The sequence below is a fragment of the Mastigoproctus giganteus genome, chromosome 8, assembly GCF_048544385.1.
Source record: "Mastigoproctus giganteus isolate SK-2022 chromosome 8, ASM4854438v1, whole genome shotgun sequence".
Taxonomy (NCBI): Eukaryota; Metazoa; Arthropoda; class Arachnida; order Uropygi; family Thelyphonidae; genus Mastigoproctus; species Mastigoproctus giganteus.
This window is the reverse complement of record NC_143582.1, coordinates 58,873,887-58,892,152: the sequence shown is the minus strand read 5'-3', so window position 1 is coordinate 58,892,152 and position 18,266 is coordinate 58,873,887. Positions and strand designations below refer to the sequence as shown.

At 39.7% G+C, this 18,266-nt stretch overlaps 1 protein-coding gene across 3 annotated transcripts in view; it reads right to left on the bottom strand.

The window, feature by feature from the left end:
• Window positions 1-18,266, bottom strand: part of Eaf6 (chromatin modification-related protein EAF6/MEAF6) — a 425,780-nt gene that overhangs the window by 53,659 nt on the left and 353,855 nt on the right. The window lies entirely within an intron of this gene.

The window sequence follows — 18,266 nt, the reverse complement described above, 5'->3', positions numbered from 1 at the left end:
AGGTTTGCTATGGAGTAATACTGTTGAATCCGCTTGTATAAAAGTCTTTCATAGAGCTTGCTCAAGACCGACAGATGACCAGTGGGAGCTCAGGTTAGCTTTTGAGCAACTGCTTGTGTTTCACCGAACTTTTCAATTGAATTTATCCATAAATGGGTTAAAATAAGCCAGAATATCGCCTGTGGATCGACACTGACAGAATCCATAATAGCGATCGTTGATCAGACAGAAGGTTTCTAGATAGTTTAAGAGTTGGCAGTTAATTGATTTCTCCATTACTTTAGAAAAAGTAGAAGTAATTGCAATAGGATGATAATTGGATGGGAGGGATTTGTCACCCTTTTTTGGAACTACCTGGATATGAGCAAATTTTCAAGCAGAAGAAAAAACACCTTTGGAATAAGAGAGCAAAAAAAAGCGGCAAAAAAACATGTGTAAGTTCAGTAAAGCAGGTTTTGAGAACAAGTGGAGAAATACCACCAGGACCTCAAGCTTTCTAAGCATCAAGATTCATCAAAATCCTTCTGACATTCTTATGACAGAAGACCGGAGGCATTGAATACAGTGTGCTGGGAATGGTGGGAGGTGTTTTACCAAGATCATTAATACGTGAGTTGGAAGAAAAATGGGATGCTAGCAGGTCAGCTTTATGGCTGAAGTGACAATAGAACCATCTGGTTTTGACAGAGGTGGAGGCAGAGAGGGGAAAAGGCTGTGGCCAATAGGTTTGGCAAGAGCCATTAATAACTGCTTTACAATTGTTGCGAGCTATGGTGTAGGTAGAAAATTAAATTGAAGAATTGGAAACAAGGCAATTACGATATGCAATATTCTTTTCTTGAAAAGTCCTAGCACATTTATTGGAAAACCAAAGTTTAGATAAAGGACAAGAATTTAAGGTGGAGTGTGGAATAAAGGATTTCATTCCTACTAGAATAATTTCACTGACATAATTTGAGCAAACATTGGCATAAGTTTTGAAACATTAATTCAACCAAGGAAAAGAAGAAAAGAAATCTCGCAGGCCATCCCATTTTGCATTCTAGTAACACTGGAATACAGGCTCCATTGTAGAAGAGACGATCACCAAGTTATGATCTGAGGTGCCTAAAGGACCACTCACCTCAACTGTGTATTTAGAAGGGTTGTTTGTGAGAAAAAGATCAAGGGAGTTGGCTGTATGGTTAGGATTATCTGGTATTTTAGTAGGTAAATAAACAATCTGTGCGAGGTCATTAGTAATTGGAAAAGCCTCAGCATCACGACCAGCTGGGTCAGTGTGACCAGAAAAACGGAAGCCGACTGGAGTTGTGAACATTAAAAACACCAAGGAAAATTACCTCACTGTTAGGCAAGTTGGACTGGTGAAAGTCAAGTTGCCAAGAGAGGAAGTCAAAGAGTTCCAAGTGATTAGTGGAGTTTGGAGAATGGTAGAGACAACAGATGAATTTGACAGAATGAGGTAGAGAGATTTTAAGCCAGAGAAGATCGAAAAGAGGAGATTCCAAATAACCAAGTCTCTGACAGGGAATATTGGAATGAACATATACACAAGTACCACCCTTTGAGACAAAAGGAATCATACAGCGAATAATTTGGGCAACTGAGATGAGCGGTGGTGGGATCAACCAGTAACTGAGATTCTGTCAGAAAAAGTACATGGGGTTTGGCAGACTACATGGAAATGGACATCATTGAGATTACAACTGAGACCATGTATATTTGTGAAATGGACTAGGAAGTGTTTAGGAGGTTTAGATCGTTTTGCAGATAAGTTTGCTCTATTAGTTTGACAATCCATGGTGTATTCAATAGAGAAAAAGCGAGGGGGACATGCTGTATGAAGTAATGAAATTTTTGAATGGGCGTACACATGATAAGAATATGTCCAGATCCTTTACATAACGTGGCCTCGACAATGCCCCCCCCCACATACACTACTCGGACTCCTTCCAGTCACTATCTGGCAGAGTAGAGGTAGCAAGATTATACACTAGTCGATCCGGAAGACTCCTAGAGAATTACCAATAGGTTCGGTCCGGTGTACTAACTAGCAGCCGTCCTGCAAACTCCATTTTAGAGTTGTACACCTGAAATGTAAGAAAGTTTGGGTCTCACCAAGGTGTAGTAACCTCAAAGGGTCAACCCCCTTCCATCACTGCATGATGGAAGAGATGGGGGAGGGTTGACTGGAACTCTGCTCTGCAGACTAAACATGGGTTCAATAAGCAAAGTGGTGGTATTGCACTGGTTGATGAGAGTCACCTACCGCCTAGTATTGCGTGGTAACACAGAGGGGTGGCATCCCTTTGTGTGTAGTGGGCAATACACACCTCGACCCATGCTTACATTGGCTCATCTGGGTGGTCACCCACAGTGTGCTTGAGGATGGGCATTATAACCAGGATTACTAACAGTCCCACCATCGCGGAGTTGCAAGTGGAGGATTTGGCTGTAACAGACCGTCCAGACGTCGCCAAAATTATTATTATTATTACTAGCCATATAGTGCAAGGAAGCCTGAGGCTTATGTTGCACCAGCTAAAAAAAAATTTCCGAGTTACCCTGAGAGAGAGAGAAGTAGAAAGGAATCACCAAGAAAGAGAAGAATGATGATATCTAGCTCATGACCCTGGGTGGGCAATTAGGTCCACTTGACTTGAGTGTCACCCGAATATTAGTTCCATTAGTTCCATTTGACTCCCAGGTAGCAAGTAAAGCTTGTCTGGCACATATGAGAGAATGTCTGCGACAGCCTCAAGGACCAAATATATTTGAAAGCCACCAACAGAGTCTCTCATTCTCAATATCATTATCTTCATTGCTACATAAAGGAGATATGCAGTAACACATCAATCAGATCATCTGAGCTCGCTCGTTGCCATCATGAACAGAGTCACATATAAATTCTTTCTTGTCCAAGATAAATGCTGTGAAAGGACAATTCCTCTGCATGCTCATCAAACAGTAAGCTCTGTGGTACGTTAGTTTCTAATGAGGCAATTCTAAGATATTCATCATCACTCCACAATGTTTGCAGTTGGACGATGAGACTTTCCTCGATCAGAACTGCTTTGCTTATGTCATGTTTAGCCAAATTAATTTCCATGTGACCGTCATTTGATACAATTGATAGAGGCGGGTCAACCATTGAAGCCACGCTTAAACCACTCACTTTCATTCTAACACAACCAAATAGCTGGACTTGTGCATTTTCTTGCATTTTATATGCACGTTAATATACTGATTGTCGTAAATCTCCCTTGGCAAGTGATGGACCATTGTGTTGACTGAAACAAGCACATTGATCACTTGAGCCAGAATGCGTATTGTCCATATGTGTGTCTCAGGTGCTTTATTAGCATGAACGGTGAGGAGAAATAAGCCTCTCTGTCACTAAATCCAACTTCGGTAAATGCAATGGAATTTCTGGGTAGACAAAGCTGTTCCGACTTACATAGCGCTAGAATGGTGTTGTTCTTAAGTGATCCTCTGCAGCTATTATAACATACAAGAATCCCATCGACATCAACATCTGGAAATGCAGTGCATATCAATTGTACATCTATAGCAACTGGTTTCTTAGTGTCGTTTTTGAACCATATATGATCGCATATGTAGCATACAGAACAGAAATCATTTCTCACAAATATTCTTTCAAACTCTTGATGTGTGTTCTTATGTAAATAGTAGTGGTGTAAGAAAAAGGAGCTTGATCATTTAAACTCATCTGCTCTGCAATTGAAGAAATACTCCATTGTATATAATTAATACTCACTTCAGGTTATTCATTATTGCTGGTTGAAGGCACTGCTAAATCCAACGCTTCATTTTCTGTTTGTCTTTTACGCAATCTCAATAGTCTGTCGTTCTCGTACACTCATTGTTACCTCCATCTTTATTTTCCTAGGTTGGCTTGCTTGATACTCTCAACACTGTTGTGCATTTGACTTTGGCATCGTTGAACACTTCGCTATAGCAGTGTGACAGTCAGTCCCTTTCACTACTCAGAAAATTATTGATGTGAAACATCTAGGCACCTAACAATGGAATGTAATGAGATTGCAGTTTGTAACAAATACTTGTATTGTTGCAATCATACTATTCAACAAATGGCTACAATAAAATATGTAATTAGGTTATTGGCCTAACCTCTTCCTAATCTTGATTTGGTAGAGTAAGCAGTGGGTGTGTGCATAAAACATTACATCAATCATACTAAATATTTCGGACTGAAGTATGAAGATAATGTCACTAATATTGATTTGGTAGAGTAAGTAGCGGGCTTGAGCATAAAACATTACATTGTTCATGACTTCGGTTCTAGCTATTGTATTTTAAAACAGTTCTGATTTTCATCGATGTTTACACATAAAACATCTTTTGTGCGTACAGGGTACACACAGTTTTTTTTTTTAGCAGATTTCTGAAGTTATCACTTCCATTGGTTATCCTGAGTCGAGGCCATCTTCAGTGGACTATTGAAATAATTTGAACTGTTTCGATCAAAATTTTATCTGATATTCAGAAGGGGCAGTATTACTATATATGGCTTTCATCCATTCATGAATAACATTTGTTTTGGTCCATTTCTTTCTTTTGTCAAAAATCTGATGATGGCCCTATGGTCCAACTTCATGACATCTATGTCTTCCTTTGAGTTAACTATTTTGTGTTTAGGAAAATATAATAAAACTACAGTTCTTTATATATCACACACATTTATAGTCAAGGTAGATAACTTATCTACCCCCCCCCCCCACACACACATACAAATCCTTACTGGAATAAAAAGAAACATGTAAAAGGCTAAAATATGTGTGAAAGAGATTCAAGTGAAAATCTAGGGAAATTTTGAGAAAGACACAAAAACAAGAATCAGGAAGGCTGAAAAATATTTCAGAATTTAGTTAAAACTCTCAAAAGATAGGGATGGAATCACAGCAATGGTAATCGAAAATGACAATGGTAATGTTAGAAGAGAAGAATATTTTAGAAGTATGGAGTTTACTTTGTAAACTACTAAACAAAGGAACTGAAAAAGAAGTAAAGACTGACATACAGGAAATTATGAAGGTAATCTCTATTGTTGGCATAGAAAAGGCTGTAGAAGATATCAAGTATGGATAAATAATTAAATTTTCTGTTTATACTCCATGCCAGTGATTTTCAACCAGTGTGCTGCAAAGGGTCTGCAGATATGCCACAGAGTTTGGAGGAAGGTAGAAAAGAAAAAAAAGAGAAAAAAAATTGGGGAATAAAAGAAATTGTCAAAGTAAATTTTAGAAGTACTGTATATTTTTCATGAAAGGCCAATAAGAATGAAAACAATAACAGTTTAATAAAAAAAAAAAAAAAAAAAAAGTTATTATAGTAAAATTTCAAGAACTTCCATCCCTGTTGTTCCAGATCACAAAATAACTCTGCGCAATTGTACTTTTACTACCCCACCTTTCACCATTGTCAGTCTTCAGTCAGCTGTTGTTCACATCGGGTGTGTTATTCCATGTCAGTTTGCACTAATGCATTTTTGTTTATTTCTATTTTGTTATTGAATTTAGTTGATTTTTATTTTTATTTTTTTATTAGACATGGATAACAGATTTCTAATTAAAAAATGTAAGTTAGATGATGATAATGAATCAAGTGTAGCTGGCACTAGTTCTGGTAGTATAACACATAGTGCAGTTAGTATTAGTTCTAAAACTGTCATGCGCCAGTATAATGAAGACTATTTGTCTTTCAGATTCTTTTCCTCTGGAAAAGAGCAGCCACATCCTAAGTGTGTTGTCTGTGGTGAGAAACTGGCAAACCAAGCTATGGTTCCAAGTAAGCTGAAAACACACCTTCACAGAAAGCACTCACATTTATGTGAGAAACCAATTGAATATTTTAAAAGGCTTATAGTTGATAAAACCGGCCAGGCTGAACAATGGACCAAAATCACATACAATTTCTGAGTCAGTAATTTTACCAGCATGCTGTAAAATTGTAAATATTAGGTTTGGCAAGGAATATAAAAAAGAGATTTTGAAAATCCCTACGTCTGATAACACTATTAGTCGGCATATACAAGACATGTCTTAAGATGTTGAATCACAAGTGATAGCTAACGTTAAAGAAGCCAATTTTTTTTCCATCTTTGGACGAGTCAACTGACATCACTGGAAAAGCTCAACTGATTGCATTCAGCAGGTTTGTTTGTAATGGAGACATCATTGAACAATTTTTTTTTTGCAAACCACTTCTAGAAACAACAAAAGGCCAAGACATCCTTGATGTTGTCCAGTTATTTCAGTTCTCACGATTTGTCATGGAAATCATGCATCAGCATCTGCACCGATGGTGCTCCCTCTATGTCAGGAAGCCTGAAAGGATTCGTCGCACTAGCCAAGCAAAAGAACCCTAGCGTCGTTTATACACACTGTTTCCTGCACGGAGAAGCCCTCATTTCAAAATCAGTAGTTTGTTATTTGGTTTTTAGGAGCATTAGCAGCTAAGGCCATATTGCTCCTGGGATATGCGGTGGACATTTCCTGACCTTTCCACATCCTCCGTATTTGGTGGTCACGGGCTCGAACCCCGATCTAATCAAGAAGTGTGTGCTATGCACTGTTGCTCCTGCCCACCTGGCTACAGAGGCGCCAAAATCAGTAGTACCTGAGATCCAAAAAGTACTGGATGAGATGATCAAAATGGTTAACTACATCAGGGGTAGACCATTAAAATCAAGGTTGTTTTCAGCACTGTTCTGAAACATAGCAGAACAGTTGTAGTTGATACCCACTCAACTACAACTGTTCTGCCATGGAAGCTGCTCACACACAACTCCTACTGCACATGGAAGTGAGGTGGCTATCTCAAGGGCAGGTACTTTCAAGGCTCTATGAACTGAGGGAAGAGCTTATAATTTTTTTTTATGTCTGAAGAAACTGAGCTGGCTGACCTACTTACCCGTATGTTTTCTGCCATTTATCTCTCTCTCTCTCTCTCTCTCTCTCTCTCTCTCTCTCTCTATCTGCTCCCCTTCTCTACTCCCTCATTTGGGAAGTGGAGGAGAACCCATACGGAAGTTCGTTCATTCGTTGTTTGGTTTTTAGGAGCATTAGCAACTAAGGCCATATTGCTCCCGGGAATATGCGGTGGTCATTCCCTAACCTTTCCGCATCCTCCGTATTTGGTGGTGACGGGCTCAAGCCCCAGTCTAATCAAGAAGCGTGTGCTATGCACTGCTGCTCCTTCAAACCTGGCTACAGAGGCGGCCCCATACGGAAGTGATCACTTCCCCATGATAACCTCCTTACACAGTGGGAGACTGTGTCTTCCTTATAGGTTATCGTGATGGAAGCAGGCATGGGCCATGACTACAACTCCTCCCCCAACAAGATAGCTGCTCCAACCTGTGCCAATTGTAAGGCCCAAAAACTACCTGCTGACTGTTCAATCAGAGAAGACAATAAATGCCCAGGGTACGTTATAGCCAAGAGTGCACAACAAACAAGAATAAATTATGGGGACTCTACCTAAAAACCATAACTTAACTATAGTGAAATTTGTGCCACACAATGCACAAAGGGCCATCGCAGATGTATCCCAGCTGAGAAAAAAGGCAGAAGAAGAAAACCTGGATGTTCTCTTCCTCCAGGAGCCATACTTGCATAGTCGAGTGGTGAGAGGATACCCGCTCAACTACAAAGTGGTACAGCATGACGGAGACACCACTTGGACAGCCCTGATCATACCCAATCCTGACCTCATGGTGACTAAGATCTCACATCTGTGTAACAAATGGGCTGCCTGTGCCCATATTACCTCCTCACTGGGGGACTTTTATGCAATATTAATATACTGTCGACCGGGTGAAGACATCCTCCTGGTGGTGAACTACCTGCAGAATGTCCTACATGAAATTCCTAATGCTAAAATCATCATCTGTGCCAATGTCAACTTGTACGTCACTGGCATGGCACAGCACAACTCTCGAAAGACATGGATCCAGAAATGGACACCTTGAAGAAATCCTTACCAACAACAGCCCCACAGTTCTTAACCAAACAATGCACCCACCTTCTTAAGCTCTCTCTGGGAAGCCACCATCGATGTCAGTCTGGCCACTCGCTTCATCGGCAACCACCTATCCGCCTGGTCAGAGAAGACTGGACCACCTCAGACCACAGAGTTATCACCTTCCAGTTACATCGTGGTCTCACCCTTCAACCTATACCTAGGCTCACCCTGTACAGATTTTCAGTGAAAACAGCAAATTGGGACCTTTTCAGAGAGAAGCTGACTGAGGCTGCCCGGACCTTCGACCATGCAGGTTTCACACCGGACCAACATCAAAGAGTCATAACAATTATTACAGAAGCTGCAACCGATGCAATCAGACAAAAGAGACCATCCCCTGGGGGCGTTCCGTGGTGGTGCCTGGAACTCCAAAGACTCAGATCCAAAGTCAATGCAAGCTGCAAGAACTTCCAGCATGCACGTCACTCCTGGCCGACAGCTGAAGTGGAAGCCCTAAGACAGCGTTATCGTGAGGTCAGGAATGAATATACTGCTCTAATAAGAACAAGGAAGAAACAGACTTGGGAGACCCTGGTCTCAAGCATTGGAAATACAGACCCCTGGGGAGTTGTATACAAAATAACAACCAATAAACTACCCAGAGGGGAAGTGCTACCAGCCATAAAAACAGCTGTAGGCATCTACCCCAAGACAGGGCATGAATCAATAAATGGAATTCTGGATGTTACCTTTCTTCCACAAATGGATCCTAACTCCCCAGAACAGTTTCAGCTGTGTGAGGAGAACCACAAATACAAACAAGCTCTCCAGGAGTCCCCTTTCACTCATGCAGAACTTCTGGCAGTGACCAAATTGTGAAACAGGAAAACACCCGGAGGGGACTACCTCGAACCTGAGATTGTCAAAAAGGCAGTAGAATATATCCCAGACCTCATCTTAAATTTATTTAATCACTGCCTTTCTACAGGCCACTTTCCTTGTAATTGGAGATTGGCAAAAGTCAGACATACTGAAAAACCCAACCAAGCCACAAGACCTCCCTGAATCCCATAGACCGATTGCACTTCTCACAGTAATCAGCAAGCTCTTTGAGAACCTTCTCTATAATAAAACTGAAAGTTACTACCTTGCTGCAGACCTCTCCTCCCCGAACCAGTTTGGCTTCCGGAGGGGGTGCTCCGTGGTCGACATTCTTGAACACACAAAAAATGCAGCCCAAAACTGCAACAAAAAATATTTTCTGGTTATTTCCATTGATTTTGCCAGGGTGTTTGAATCACTTTGGTAGTCAAGCTTCCTTGGCAGACTCAGAGAGGCAAATATTCTGGGCAACTTATATGACTGCATACAAACCTATCTCTCTGACAGAACGGCCACTGTAACTACTGCCAAGTCACCCGACCTGTTCATCTGGGATGCCCACCGCGCTCCGTACTGGGGTCGCTACTTTGGAACCTTGGCCCAAACAGCTTCCTGGGCCTGGACCTTGATGGAGTAGATACCCAAGCATATGCGGACAACCTTGTCTTCATGCTACAGGCAGACAGCAGAGCACAAATGGAAGCTACTGCAAACCAGGCCACTGACAGATTACAGAAATGGGCCAGTCTCAATCACCTGAGAATTCCCCGAACCTAAACTTCCTCAATACTCCTGAAAGGTTCTCTCGACACACGCAGGCCACCGCAAATCAAGATACAGGATACCACAATAAAACTAATGACAGAACTGAAGCATCTTGACTTACCCTTGACAAGAACTTGTCTTTCACCCCACATCTTGTACATCTGCAGAAAAAAATTAAGAGGTATTCAACATTTATTGCCAAAGTTACTCGGAAGAAATGGGGCCTAAAGAAGAGGACACGCTCTTCTATAAAGTCATATTTATCCCAGCCCTCTCATATGCTGTAGGTGTCTGGTTTAAAAAAGCCATCACAGCAGTCAATAGGAAAAAATTAGACTATACAGCGCTCTTTCCTACTAACCATCTCAAGGGCACACTGTACTGTGAGCTCGCTCGCACGCACTCCAGGTCCTGGTTGGCTGTCTCCCCATAGACCTGGAAATCATCCATTACGGCCTACTCTACCACCTTTCAAAGGAAAGTACAGTGACTTGTAGTGGTTTCACCACCAACCCAATCAATAACACTGTAACAGAGAAGAAATGCCTTACAACCATCCTTGGACAAATCTGGCAATTCAGATGGATGGACTCAACCAAAGGTGCTGAGACCTGGAAATTTATCCCAGACATCCTGCAAGTCTACCCACACCAACCACCCTGGTTCTCATCTGGCCTCTACACCACTTTTCTGCTCACAGGGCACGGATCTTTTCAATGCAAAATTGGCTGCCTTCAGTATTGTAGAATCACCACTATGCCACTGCGGTGAGGAGCAAAGCTGGAATTATTTAATGCACAATTGCTCCCTCTACGAAGACCTCCACTGCCACCTCATCACAAATATCCATTTCAACCCAAAGGATCAAGGAGCAGTTCATACTGCTGGAGGAGGACCATTACCGGGCTTTCTGACAATTTGCCCAAGAGATGTTTACCAGATTAAGGGTCCTACCACGACCACCCTAGAGCCTACTGTTTAACCCTGAAAAAAAAAGCAAATAGACACAAGACAAACCACTGGTTACCCACTTGTGAATTTCAAACACCACCAACTCGCAGGACCGAAAACACTGCACATAACCACACACACTGATGACTATAAAAGGAACTAAAAGAAGACACCTATATCAAGAACAAGAACTTGACTATGAATGACAGTGCAGCTTCGCTGCCCAACACCACTATTGGCAATCTGAACCAGACTCTCTTGCCTGGTTCCCCTTTTAACTCCCCTTCCCTTGGCAGAGGGAGGAGATGGGCAATGCCTACTCCCCCTTTCCGCCCCTATTTTTGCCTTGTGAGGCATGGGCCGGCCTCACTAACACTCTCTGGAGTCGCCTTCTCTATTGTCTCCATATTTCTACCACTTTCCCCCAGCCTTCAGTCATCCCCCCACTATATCTGTATGCCAGCGAACACCCTACACGTCAAAATTTAATTACACCCAAATTGCTTCGCCCACAAAATTTTCAACACTTTAAATTCTAGCACTATCCCTGCCATGATCACTTCATGTGTTTGTGCACACATTTTTTAAAATTTTTTTAAGGTCCTAGCCACTGAAACTCAGGAAATCAGGTGGCAGAACCTGCCAGAGTAATCTTAAACTACTAGTGTACCTGGTCTGCCTCCATGGGGAAACGTCGGGCCTCAGCAGGGGTCTGGTGGATAAATGGCCAGAGGAACAACGGTACACTACACGTAAACAATACCCATATACAGTAGAGTTCCGATTATCCGAGGTTCCGTGTTATCCAAGCTAGCTCTTAGCTCAATTTTTACATAAAGACTAAGTGATGCTTTCAAGAGTTCTTTGTGTTCATATGTATGATGAGTAAGACTGTGATGAGAACAGACTGTGCTGATTCACGGAATTTTGATGACTCATCTCCCTCCGCGCCACGAAACTTCAACAGTTTTATCTGTCGGGTTCAGTTTGGCATCTTGTTCAGGTGATTTTGCTTCTGACTAAAGAAAAAATTTAATTTTCAGTTTATACTCCAGCACAACAATCAGGTCAGTAGAGTTTACAATACATCGTCAATACAAATATTTATCGTATTTAGTAGTCACGGGCTTGAACCCCGGTACACTCATGCTGTGCACCCTCACTCCTGACCACTTGGCTACATCAGGCCTGCCACTAGTTTATCTGTTCTGCATGGCTTCTTTATTTTTATTTTTATTTTATGTAATATGAGTGTAAAACGGAAAAGTGTCGTGGATGCATTAGAGACTATGTTTGATTCCATCAAACGAGTAGACAAGGGCGAAACAACTAAAAAGCTGGCTAGAGAGCTAGGTGTAGGTGAAGTAACTGTAGGAGATTGGGTGAGAAATCGACAGAACATTGAAAAATGGTGTTCACAAAGATCGTCTGAGAAAAGTGATGAGTACGTGAGAAGAAAAACAACGAAAAAGGGAGAGTTTGAACAAACATCTGAAGCGCTTTTTGTGGTTCACACAAATGAGACAGAAAGGAAGCCTAATTTCTGGATCGATTCTACAAGCAAAGGCTCTACAATTTCAGAAAAAGTTTCGTGATGGTGATGAAGAATTTACAGCTAGCATGGGATGGTTAGATAGATGGAAAAAGAGGTATGGAGTAAGACAGCTGAACATCACTGGGGAAAAATTATCTGCCTGTCAGGAAGAAGTGCAGTCTTTTACCAAAAAGTTGGCAGAAGTCATAGAGGAGGAAGGTTTAGGTTTGGATCAAGTTTACAACTGTGACGAAACAGGTATAAATTATTGAATGCTTCTGACCAAAACGCTCATGTCACAAGAAAAAGCAGCGCTCAGGTATAAACATAGTAAGGAGAGACTGACAGTGTTGGCGTGTTCAAATGCTTCGGGAAGTCAAAGGCATAAGTTGCTACTTATTGGAAAGGCTAAGAAACCAAGGGCCTTCAAACCACGTACATGTGGAAAGTCTTCCTTGTAAGTATGCTAGCCAATCAAATGCGTGGATGGATTCATGTTTGTTGAAAAAATGGTTCCATGAAGACTTCATTCCTGCAACAAAGAAATTTTTGGCAGAAAAGAAACTACCAGAAAAAGCATTGTTGCTTCTGGACAATGCACCCTCTCATCCAGATGAAACTGAACTAGTCTCTGGTGACATTAAAACTCTTTTTTTTGCGTCCAAATGCAGTGCTTCTCAAACTTTTTTGGATCACTGCCCCCCCCTAAAAAAAGCCCTCGCCAGGGCTTTTTTTTTAGCCCACCAATATAAAGTGAAGCTAAATAACTGAAATGAATATTTGTCTGTTTGCCTCAAAAAACGTAAATGCAGCCCTGCATGTATGCGTGTGAATTATAAAGAAAACTATTTACTGCACTTCATAAAAAATTACAACTACATAAATAAGTCATATTAATGGAAATAGTTAATTATATTTTAATATTTAATGCGATGGATGAGCTTGGTGGAGATTTATTAGCTTATCAATATTAGGTTTAATATCTCTAAGTAGAAGTCGTAAATCGCCTCGTTTAACAACATCCAGACAATTTCTTTGTTTTGTCAGCAATTGAGATACAGCACTGAAACCGGTTTCGACTAGATATGATGTTGGAAAAGAAATAAGTAATTTTTTTACAATTCCCCACAATGCAGGATAATGGTCAGGGATTTTCTTTTGTAACCAAAATTCCCGATATGAATTTTGAAATTTTGGCTTCAGTTCAACTTCATTTTGTAACTCAATCAATTCTTCTTCTACAAAACATTCACCGTCATTATTTAAAAAAGGATTTATAACCCAATCTGGAATTTTCAAATTAAGGAGATCTTCGAACCTTTCCTGCATATCTCCGTGCAACATTTCTAGATGATTACAAAAAGTTAGTTTCATCAGCTTTTTTTTCTTTTCTCTCTATTTCCAACAGATTTGGAAATTGATACAATTCATGTCGTCCTATGTTGTGCACAAAAAGTTTTAATTTTGAAATAAATGCTGAAATCTGAGTTTTCGCCTTAATAAGAGTTACATCTTGTCCTTGTAAATGTAAGTTCATTGAGTTGAACCTAGTAAATAAATCTGCAAAGATAAGCAATATCAGATTTCATTTTCTTGAGGTCATTACTAAGGTCGTTGTTCCTACCTTCAAAAAACTCGACAACAGTATCAAAGAGTTCATAAAATCTGTTGAGACAGTTGCCTTTTGACAGCTACCGAACCTCGGACTGAAGTAGCAATCATTCAAAATCTTCACTGTTTTGATCACAAAGCTTTCGAAATATACAATCATTCAAAGAATGTGCTTTAATTTTGTTTATAGCGGTAATAACAGTTTGTAGAGAATTGTGCAGTTGATTATCAAGTTTTTTCGCAACTAAATGCTGACGGGGAATGACACAATGAACAGTAATGATATTTGGCACAGCATTTTTTAAATAAGCCATAAAACCCTTGTAACGGTCAATCACTGATGGTGCTCCATCTGCCCCCTTTCATGCCTAACACCCCCAATGATAATTCAAACGCCCCCAGGGGGCGATATCGCCCACTTTGAGAAGCACTGTCCTAATGTGACGTCTCTAATCCAGTCACTAGATCAAAGTGTCCTGGAGACTTTGAAATGGAACTACAGACTACGACTTTTAAAACAACTCCTGGAAGATCTCGAAAATGGTGAAACTGTTGCTGAAAGCCTTAAAAATATAAACGTGAAAGATGTCATTTACTGGCTGGCAGAATCATGGGAAGAAGTAAAAACATCAACTCTCATGAAATCCTGGGAAAAAAATTCTCAGTGAAACTGAGGAAGAAGAAGAAAATAATCTTCCACTTATAGAGCTAGTAAAAATCTTCCAAATTCAGAACCTATTACAGCAGAAGACATTCATGATTGGATGAATGAGGATGAGCAACAGGAGATCAATGATATGATTATAAATTTAGTGAGTGAGGGAAAACAAGAGAGTGAAGACAAAGGTGTGCGTCCAGGAGAAGGCTCAAAAATTTCACATACGGAAGGCCTAAATGCGATTGAGACCGCACTGCAATACATCGAACAGCAGAATGCAGTCACATGCAGCCATTATGTACTTCCTCACTGGACAAAAGAACAGAATCTTCTCTTCTTTTAGTGTGACTATGACCTCAGCAGTAGAAATATACATGACTCAATCAGAGTCATCCTTCCAGCTGATTCTGACTTTGGAAGTTGATTACTATAGTTTACTATGGTAAATCAACTTCCAAAATGGAAAGAGAAGTGATCTTAGTACATGAATGTGATGTTGGATTGAAGATCTATATTTGGATTTTCAAATATTGGCATAACATTTAAAAAAAAAAAAAAAAAAAACAATCAATTGCCTTAATCAAGACAGAAGAGAAAAACATGAACAGACTTTCTCCATGAGTGAGGATAAGATGCCTAGAATTTTCAGCTTACTTGGCCTGTTTAGGATTGCTTTCAGTAAAACTTTGCAGTTCACAAGTTCTTATTTTGGGAAGTTCATTAATTAAGGTAAATTAATTCAAAAATTAATTTACATTAATTTTTGAGAGAGCATCATTACAAGTGAAAGCTGTGAATTACAAGCTCCAAAAAATCATAAGTGTTTTGCCATTTTATTTACTTAATTGTCATATTATATCATACTTCATAAGTAGCTTTACAGGAACTCCCCGACTTATGTAGGGGCTGCATTCCGCGGAATGCTATGCAAGATGGAATTTCCCCCATGCTTGTGTAGCACTGGCAACTGTGCTCGCTGAATTGATTGAATCAAAAAAGAAATGTTCGACAAACATGTAAATACAATTATTTATTGTATTTATTCAATCTCTTGTGCAGGAAAAATGACAAAGGCGTGAAATTTAAAAAAATTTCAAAATTATAAAATTACAAATAAAGAGAGGAGACAGGCATAACGTCAGTAAGTTTTACCTCTCAAGCATAGTTTCCAGAATTGATGTCTTCAGCTGATAAGTACATCACTGTGGAGATTTAGAAGGGGGTCGGCTGCTCAATCTTACGAAAGAACATATTAATGGATGACTGGATGGTGGCTTTTTACTTTTCATCGTAGATTTCTTTTTAGCAAGCAACCCTCGGTTAACTTTTAAGAATCGTTCACCATCAGGATCCATCTTCTCAAACCTCGCCATTGCCATCTCTCCTGTAATGAAGCATCTCGGTTCCTCATTTGGTTCATCTTGAGCTTCATCAGCATTTTCTTCTTCCACTATCACTGCCTGCGAGTCAATAAGTTCTTCGTTAGATAATTCCTTCTCTTCTTCCTCTATTAACTCCTCCATGTCTTTGGCATCAACCTCCAACTGAAATAGCTCTGAAACCTTTACAATCTTATCTGTAACCTCTTCATATAATTCATTTTTTTGAAATCCTTCGAAGCCTTTTACGTGCCGTGTGCATATTTTCTTGCATGCACCATTTAAACAACTTTTAGTAATTTCCGCCTAGGCCTTATTAATGTTCAAGATTTCCAAAACTCTCTTAACATAAAATTTTTCTCGTCTACTGCAGACAATGCCTGAGCAAATATTTTGCGTAAATAGCATGCTTTTAATTTCGAAATAACACCCTGATCCATAGGGTGGATGATTGAAGTCGTGTTTGGCAGTAGAAATGACTCTCATGTTCGAATTGAAGTCATCTAGATATGTAGGATGTCCAGAAGCATTATCTAATAGAATGCAAAATCTTGAAAGCAACGTCATTGTCTTTACAATATTTTTCAACCTCGGGAATGAAGCAGCATTTAAACCAATTCTCAAAGAGATATTGTTATCCATGCTGTCTGGCTTGAACGGAAATGCACAGATAGACTTTATTGGTGCCCTTAAATTCACAAGGATTTCCAGAATGGTACACAAGCAGTGGTTTTAATCCATATCTCCCGCTGCATTAGCCGCAAGCAAGAGCGTGGCCCTATCTTTTGACACCTGACATTGTCTTTTCCTTTTTGGCAATGTATGTTCGATCCAGCATTTTTTTTTCCAATACAGAGCAGTCTCGTCAATGTTAAAAATTTGCTGCGTTCAATAGCTGCCTTCATCAATAATTTTTTCCAACACATCACAAAATTTCTCTGTAGCTGCAGAATCGGCACTGGCGACTCCACTGCATACTTTAATGTTGTGGAAACCAGCGCGATGCTTGAACTTATTAAATCGCCAGTTGCTTGTCACGAACTTGGGTTGGGATTCACTGTACTTATCCTTAATATCTTTATAAATACTTGTTGCTTTTGCTTGAATGGTCATTAGACTCAGGGGCATTCACTTCTGAATCTGATTTTCCATCCATATTATTAACAGCTGTTCCATCTTCGATATAGCGCCTGAATGCTGTTTTGTGATCACTTTTGATCTTAAGTGCGTTGATTCCTTGACATGTTCTTTTATATGCGCACTGTCCCTCAAAATAGTATTCACTGTTGAAGCAGCAGTGAGACCTAATTCAGTTTCAATAGATGATAAACTTTGTCCTATTTTGTACTTCTTAATCATTTTCATCTTGATTTCTAAATCAATTTTGTTTCGTTTCCTGGCACTACCACCACTTGCACTTTTCGTTGGTCGCTTTCCCTTCATCATTGTAATACATAAATAGGAATGAAGATAGTTTTCTGAAAATTTGTTTTTTATATGATTGAAGATTTCAGTGAAGGGGAATACATTTCATCATAATAGCGTAAAAACCTACACAATTGCAGTTATCAGTATTATCGTAAATGCAATAAGATCGAGTTTACTACACGTTTATAATTAGATGAACTATAGGAAAAGCCCAATAAACCGGAAAGTCCAAATTGTTATTGTTTTTGGTCATGACCTCGAGAAACATGCTTTAGAATTTGGTGTTCAAAATAGATTCTTATAACAGGAACATATGATAACGATGAAAGGGTAGTGCAATTTCCATTATAAATATGACCTTTTAGAGAGATAAATAGCTTAGTAGTATAGCAAAATTTTCAACTTCCAAGGACTTGGAACGAATTACAAAAAAAAAAAAAAAAAAAAAAAAGTATTATTTGGGTTCACATTACGATATTTTCATGATCCCTCCATTTATTCTTACAGGATGCAAAATACGTTTACACAATTTTTTTTAAGTTAGCACCGGCTGGCAAAAACTTACGTAAAGTCGAATTTCCATAAGTCGTGTATTACGTAAGTTGGTGAGTTCTTGTATAGTCCTAGGTAGGTACATTATTTTTAATTTAGATAGAGATTTTATTGGTTACTACTTAATATACGTAAAACCGTTGTTTCGTTCGGATCTTGCCACCATTGTTATAGTACAGAGTGAGTGACAGGGAGCTCTAACATAAAACTAGATAGCGTAATATGTAATACTGCATTGAAGGTTTGTACTGTCAATTGTAAAGATGTCACATGAAAAATGAAAGTTATAAAAGTTAGAAGATACAGGGAAAATAATGAATGGAAGGCTGATAACCAGAAGGATTAATTTGTACTATCATAGCAACTTAGTCAGCACAACACAAACTTTCTACCATTTGTTTGGAGAGGTGTGGATTTGATTCCCATCGACGACTGGAGGAATTTCTAAAGTACTATTCCAGGCCACAATTAAGCTGATCTCAGGCAGAGGGAGCGGTAT